The sequence below is a fragment of the Mauremys mutica genome, chromosome 1 (genome assembly GCF_020497125.1).
Source record: "Mauremys mutica isolate MM-2020 ecotype Southern chromosome 1, ASM2049712v1, whole genome shotgun sequence".
In the NCBI taxonomy this organism is placed as follows: domain Eukaryota; kingdom Metazoa; phylum Chordata; order Testudines; family Geoemydidae; genus Mauremys; species Mauremys mutica.
This window is the reverse complement of record NC_059072.1, coordinates 143685086-143692039: the sequence shown is the minus strand read 5'-3', so window position 1 is coordinate 143692039 and position 6954 is coordinate 143685086.

Here is a 6954-nt window from a genome sequence, read left to right as displayed (position 1 = left end):
TGCCTATAGTTTCTTTAGCTTGACTGTGTGCCTTTTTCATATTAAATCGTTTCTGAAAGTCTTCCTCTTAGTGAAAGTTTTTCTTTCCAGATTAATTGTGCAGTTTTCAGGGCTCATCACAGGGAGAGGCTGAGATTAAACAAACAAAGAGACAAGGGAAGGCAACCTCTGGGTAACTTCCCTTTTGAAAAACCCCACACCCCTTGAATTTCATAAAAACCCACTTCACACAGTTATTTTCAACTGACATTTTATTTTACGACAAGCCCTGTTTTGTTCCCAAAACATGCTCTAACTTTTAATGTTTTTTCTTAGCAAGATTTTGAAATTTGCTGAATGAAGAAGACGTTCATCATTTCGCATTAAACATTTGTCTGTTGGTTTGATGATTTCATCTAAAATGTTATTTGGGTCCTCGACCTCTGTCACTTTGTCCACCAATTCTGACCCTAGAGCTAAATGTTCCTGGGTTAAACAGAGGAACTGCAGCGCATATCCCAATATGATGATGATATTTAACACACTCTCCATACACAAACTACCTCTAATTTCTTTAATTTTACAGTTCACATCATCTAAAGACCAGTACACATAGTCGTGATGCCTCTGATCGGGAACATCTATGGCACATCCAGTTCAATCCTCATTTTGTTTCTCTCTCAGGCAGTGCTTGATGATTCCGTGCACAGCCACTCACACGACTGCATGCATCATGGTTTTACGGTTAAAACTCACACAGACTTAGGCCATGGCTACACTTGCAAATTTGCAGCGCTGCAGCAGGGTGTGAAAACACACCCTCTCCAGCGCTGCAAATTGCGGCGCTGAAAAGCGCCAGTGTGGTCAAAGCCCCAGCGCTGGGAGCGCGGCTCCCAGCACTGTACTTTATTCCCCACAGGGAGGTGGAGTACGGACAGCGCTGGGAGAGGTCTCTCCCAGCGCTGGCGCTTTGACTACACTGAGCGCTTCAAAGCGCTGCTGCGGTAGCGCTTTGAAGTGCAAGTATAGCCATAGCCTTAATACTGAATTTCTCCCTCAACTTTAGATAGTACAGGCCTAGAGAATAAAACATCCCACTCTGTTTTGATATTCTGTTGAGCATCTGGTTTTGGGACTGGGCAAAAACAGATTGGGCCCAATCCACTCAGCCCTTTGGAGCTCTCAGTGTCCAGAACCTCTGTCATGAACAAACAGCTAAAGGTAGTATAAAATCCCTCTTTACCCTGTAACGGGTTAATTCCTCTTTTACCTGTAAAGTGTTAATAAGCTCAGATAACCTGGGTGGCACCTGACCAAAAGAACCAATAAGGGGAGAAGATACTTTCAAATCAGTGGGGGAAGGTTTTTTTGTCTGGGTCTATTGGAGCCAGCCTGGAAACAGGGCACGGGAAAATACATAAAATCGTAGAATCTCAGGGTTGGAAGGGACCTCAGGAGGTCATCTAGTCCAACCCCCTGCTCAAAGGAGGACCAAACCCAACTAAATCATCCCAGCCAGGGCTTTGTCAACCCTGACCTTAAAAACCTCTAAGGAAGGAGATTCCACCACCTCCCTAGGTAACCCATTCCAGTTCTTCACCACCCTACTCGTGAAAAAGTTTTTCCTAATATCCAACCTAAACCTCCCCCTCTGCAACTTGAGACCATTATTCCTTGTTCTGTCATCTTCTACCACTGAGAACAGTCTAGATCCATCCTCTTTGGAACCCCCTTTCAGGTAGTTGAAAGCAGCTATCAAATCCCCCCTCATTCTTCTCTTCTGCAGACTAAACAATCCCAGTTCCCTCAGCCTCTCCTCATAAGTCATGTGCTCCAGCCCCCTAATCATTTTTGTTGCCCTCCGCTGGACTCTCTCCAATTTATCCACATCCTTCTTGTAGTGTGGGGCCCAAAACTGGACACAGTACTCCAAATGAGGCCTCACCAGTGCTGAATAGAGGGGAATGATCACGTCTCTCGATCTCCCTAAGCTATAGTTGAACTAAGCATCTAGTCTTACAGAAATAGTAAGCCATAGCAGAAAAGAAGTGCGTTAGATTATCTTTTGTTTTAGCTTGTGAATTTTCCCTTTGCTAAGAAGGAGATTTATCCCTGTTTTTGTAACTTTAAAGTTTTGCCTACAGGGGAAATCCTCTATGTTTTTGAATCTTTTGTTATTCTGTAAAGTACTTACCATCCTGATTTTACAGAGGTGATTCTTTTACCTTTTCTTTAATTAAATTCTTCTTTTAAGAACCCAATTGATTTTTCATTGTTCTTAAGATCCAAGGGTTTGGGTCTGTGGTTCACCTGTACCAATTGGTGAGGATATTATTCTCAAGCCTCCCCAGAAAGGGGGTGTAGGGGTTTGGGGGGATATGTGGGGAAGGTAGGGCTCCAAGTGGCCCTTCCTGAATGTTTGTTTAAATCACTTGGTGATGGCAGCGATACTAAAGCAAGGAAGGAATTTGTGCCTTGGGGAAGTTTTAACCTAAGATGGTAAAAATAAGCTTAGGGGGTCTTTCATGTGGGTCCCCACATCTGTACCCCAGAGTTCATAGTGGGGAAGGAACCCTGAGAACCTCCAAGTCCTCTGAAGAACCATCGCTCATCTGCTGAAAAATTTACAGTAAGAAATACGTGTAAGGCATCTTTACTTTTTCATAACATGATTTAAAAACCTTTTACACCATGTGTCAAGAGACCCCTTCTGCATTCAGCTTGTAAAAACAACAAACAACAACAAATGCATTATGTCTCTGCACAGGCTTGATCCAAAGGTTTTAGCCAACCGAGCACCGAGCACCGAGTCCCTGCAAAACCATCCCTTGAACATTCTTACATAAAATGTGCCTTTGCCTCATCTCCATACAGCCTTTTGTTTGAATCATTTGAGTTCTCCTTGCTGGGGTCCGGAGTCTCAAACAAATCTTGGCCCAGCAGTCTGGCCTCGTGTTTCTCCACCTCGTTGTTCCCGCGGGTACAGGCACCATTTGCTATCCCTGTTTCCCATCTCCCATGACCCATCTCAAACATTGTTTGCCCCAACAGTGTGTTTGTTTCTTCAGGACCCATAGCAGCGAACGTACAATGTCTCTTCATGAGAGTCTTGACTGCCGGTGTTGCCCAGGGCCTTCTAGGTGCAGTCATCTTTAATCATCAGACCCGTTTAAGTAGAAGCTCCTCCTTACTTTAGCCAAGCCACACAATATTCTTAGCCAATAGTTTAGGGCTGACGTTACTCTTCCTCCCGAAGATTGGTCCAGTGATAACTAGCCTGAGGGGTTGTGAACCTGGGAAGCTGCCTCTTTCCCCAGGAGCAGCTGCAAGGGTAAAATCTCTCTCTCTAACTCAACCACATATTGTCTATGTTTGCCTTTTGCAATGGGGTTTTCTTTTCCCTTTTTTTGCTCTGTTCTCTCTTTTAACCTATCTTTATATGTTTCTCTTTTATTTAACTCATTTTAAATGCTCTTTTCTTAACCTACCCTTATATTTAATATGCCTTTTACGTGTATCTAAAAAAATAATTCTTTAATTCTTTAATAACATGCCAAATTAGGCCTTTAAAATCATCTCTCCTTACTAAACCTAACCAAACAATTGTTCTTCTCTTTAAAAACCTTTCTTTCCTTTTTTCCTCTAAACCTTACCAAAGCTTTATTTTTTAATCTTTAAGCTCTCACTATTTTTTCAACATTTTTCTCTAAATAAGAATCCAAATGTATCAAAGCACAAGCATGCAACATTTCCCCTATTCAAACATAAAAATAATCAAATTTTGTTTTCAAAATGGCCAATGGCACCAAACCTCGACATCAACAGAAACAGGAATGGAGAGTGGGACATAAGCCCTAAATGGGCAGGGAAACCTGTCAAAGATACATGGTGATTAATGCTATTGGGGTATATACTACTAACCTTACTGCATCATGTTCCCCCAGCACATGCCCCATCACTGCACTACAGGCCCCTATCCCGGCATCACATCTCCTCATCCCTGTCACCTGGCATTGCTAGGACATGGAGACACAAGGCACCCCTCCTTTCTTTTGCTTGCCTGGATAAAGCCCCAGTGATAAGGGTTCAGGCTGATTGCTAGTAGACTGGGCAGATGAATCAACTGGAAGCTCCAAGCTCAGACAAGGAGGAGCTTTTGGGAGCTGAAAGCAAAATAACTCAGCTAGCTCACATCCCCTAGGAGGGCCATGAAACCCTGATCTAAAGAGGTAAAATTACAGGATGGAGAGGATATAAACCACTCAGCCTCAGGAAGCAGACTGTGGAAACCCTGACATGAGGGCCTCACTTTGGGGAGCTGAATTAGGTTGAATATATGAGACCCCAAGAGAGAAGGACTATTGCTTTGAAGACTTCTTGCTGCGAGTGGATTATTTTTGGGAACCTAATGGGAAACTGAAGAGCCACTGCAGACTATGAAGAGTTGCCCTGGGACAGCGCCTGCCTACAGTCCCAAATTTGGATGGGATCCAAATTTTATATTTTGAAAATTTGCAGGATGGGAAAATCACCCCTCCTCCAGCTCTACTATTTAGATTTGCTTGTTTCCTGTGTCCCTGTAAACAGGGTCTCTGCTTCTGGGCACACTTTCATGGCTCAGGATGGCTCTGTGTGTGACTCTGCCTCAGATTCTCCTCACCTGGGTTTTCTGTCTCTCCCAAGAATTTATGTTGCTCAGCCCTCTGGCCATGTCACTCTCAGAGTTCAGCCCCATTTAAGGTGCTCAAAGTTCAAAATAAACACCACCTTTGATAACAGTCTCAAATTAACATGAATTAAAGCTTTTCCATCCCTCCTGAGCTCAGCTTGCAGTTCTTCTAATTCTCATGGGAGCACGGACTCTCTGGGTTTTACTCACTGGGAGCCGAAGTACAACACAAACAGAAACAGTCTCTTGCATCCTCCTGGGCTTCACACTCTACTTTAACAAAGTTTGTTTTAATCCTTACCAGAGCCCTGACTCCCAGAGCTTTTCCTGGAGCCTGCCCTCCCATCCTGACCTACCTGGAGACCTTTTCTCCCCTGCAGCCTCAAGGTCTCCTGCAGGAGCCTTCTTGCTTTCTGCAGTTTTTGTAGCCATCTACTACTGCCACAACCCCTTTTTGCCTATACTGCTGGGCTAAATAAAGCCAGATTATGCCATGTGACCTATTGTCATTCTCCCCACCTGGAGAGTGTCACAGATGAGGCTGGACCCATTTCCCCGTAAAGGGGTCAATCACTCTGTGATAAATCCCTTTTCTCTGTCACCTGTTGTTTTCAGGGAGAGGAGGTAGGAAATATGACATGCAGCTTCGTCCCTGGAACTTTGCTGATTATAGACATTGGTCTCCTGGGAGGCAAAAGTGGAGCAAAATTCCAGTAATAATGTGGAATGATGGCTGACCCACAGCACATAGACTCATAGATTGTAAGGCCAGAAAGGACCATTATGATCATCTATCCTCACTAATCTAACACAGGCTGCAGTTCTCCCCTGAAGTAATTACTGTTTAATGTTTAGAAAAACATCCAATCTTGATTTTAAAATGGCTTATGATGGAGAATTCATCACAGACCTTTGAAGGTTGTTCCAATAGTTAATTATCCTCACTATTAAAAATAGTGCCTTTTTCCTAGACTGAATTTACCTACCTTCAATTTCCAGCCACTGGATCCTTTAGTACCTTTCTCTACAAAATTTAAGAGCCCCTTATCAGAGTTTTATTCTTCATGTAGGGTCTCATAGATTGTGATCAAGTCATCCCCCAACCTTCACTTCAATAATCCTTTTTTTTAAAATTGGGCACCAGAATTAGATGCAGTTTCTTCAGTACCGGTAGAACCAGTGCCAACTACAGAAGTAATATAACCACCCTGCTCTTACTAAATATTCCCCTCTTTATACATCCAAGGATTGCATTAATTCTTTTGGCTACCGCATCACACTGGCAATCATGTTCAGCTGATTATCCACCATGAGCCCCAAATCTTTCTCAGAGTCACTGCTGCCCAGGATAAGCTCCCCCAGCCTATAAACGTGATTTATATTCTTTGTTCCTAGATTTGGCAATATTAAAAGACACATTATTTTTTGTGTACAGCTTACCAAGTGATCCAGATCATTCTGTATCAATTACTCCTACTTTTCATTGTTTACTACTCCCGCAGTCTTTTGTCATCCTCAAACTTTATCAGTGATGACTTTGTATTTTCCCAGGTCATTGATAAAAAAGGTTAAATAACATAAGCCAAGAACTGATCCCTGAGGGACCCCACTGGAAACACACCCACTTGATGATGAATCCCAGTTTTCAGTTACATTTTGAGACATCTATTGACCTGTTACCCCAGCCTAATCTGAATGTGCAAGATTAGATTATATATCACATATTAAGGCATATTAAAACGCTTGAAGATAGTAAAATAAAGGCTATTAGAGCTGTAATGCAAGACATGCAAGTAGGTTTACATAAGAATCTGTGTAACGACTAATGAAGGCTTGACAATAAATTGAGGCCTAGTTGGTGTGTTAGAAGGCTTGACAATAAATTGAGGCCTAGTTAGTATGATAGCCTATGTACGAAAGGAGTTTGCATGACAGCTTAATGAAAGGTTATAGGGTTTAACAATAGTTTGTAATATACAATTTAAAGTACCACTGCATCAGCAATCAGGTACCAAAGGAAATATACATTTGATCTGTGTTAGCAGATGATAGAACAAGGAGCAATGGTCTCAAGTTCCAGTGTGGGAGGTTTAGGTTGGATATTAGGAAAAACTTTTTCACTAGGAGGGTGGTGAAGCACTGGAATGGGTTACCTAGGGAGGTGGTGGAATCTCCTTCCTTAGATCTTTTTAAGGTCAGGCTTGACAAAGCCCTGGCTGGGATGATTTAGTTGGGAATTAGTCCTGCTTTGAGCAGGGGGTTGGACTAGATGACCTCCTGAGGTCCCTTCCAACCCTGTAGTTTGG